The sequence below is a fragment of the Aureococcus anophagefferens genome, assembly GCF_000186865.1.
Source record: "Aureococcus anophagefferens unplaced genomic scaffold AURANscaffold_4, whole genome shotgun sequence".
NCBI lineage: Eukaryota > Pelagophyceae > Pelagomonadales > Pelagomonadaceae > Aureococcus > Aureococcus anophagefferens.
The window spans coordinates 349,659-350,341 of record NW_008705564.1 but is presented as its reverse complement, the minus strand read 5'-3'; positions in this window follow the sequence as shown (position 1 = coordinate 350,341).

Here is a 683-nt window from a genome sequence, read left to right as displayed (position 1 = left end):
GCGCGCGCTTCGAGGTCGAGGGCCGCGCGAACTGCCGCGCGACGTCGACGCCTGTGTGGAAATCAAATCTTCAACCCGACTTCAATGTGCGCGTAATCGAACGATTTGGACCAGACCCTTTCGCTGTGCTTCGAGAACTCGACGAGAGCAATCGATCCGTCCAAAAATCAGCCGAATCGACTTCGATTTGATTGAGATAGAGAGTTCTGAAGTTTGGTGGGGACCCCCCAAACCAGTGGTTGGTTTCCACACAGGTCGACGCCGCGCAAGCAGACGACGTGCCCCGTGTGGAAGGAGATCTACGCCATGCGCCTCACGGGCAAGAACCCGATGCTCACGTGCTTCGTCGAGGACTGGGACGCGGTCGGCCGCGCGGACCCCATGGGCTCGTTCCGGGTCGAGCTCGGGCCCTACGCGGACCGCAAGCCCAAGAAGAAGTGGTTCGCGCTCTCGGGCACGCGCGACGACGGCACGTCCTTCAGCGGCCAGGTGCTCCTCTGGCTCCAGTGGACCTACGACCCTCATCCGCCGAAGAAGGAGAGGGAGACGTGCTACGACGCGCTGCTCGAATGCCTGGGCCAGGACGCGGGCGCGACGGCGCAGGTCGGCGGCAAGAAGCGGCACAAGCGGCGGCGGCCCCTCGGCGGCGGCGGCGCGCCCGCCGCGCCGGAGGCGGACTGGTC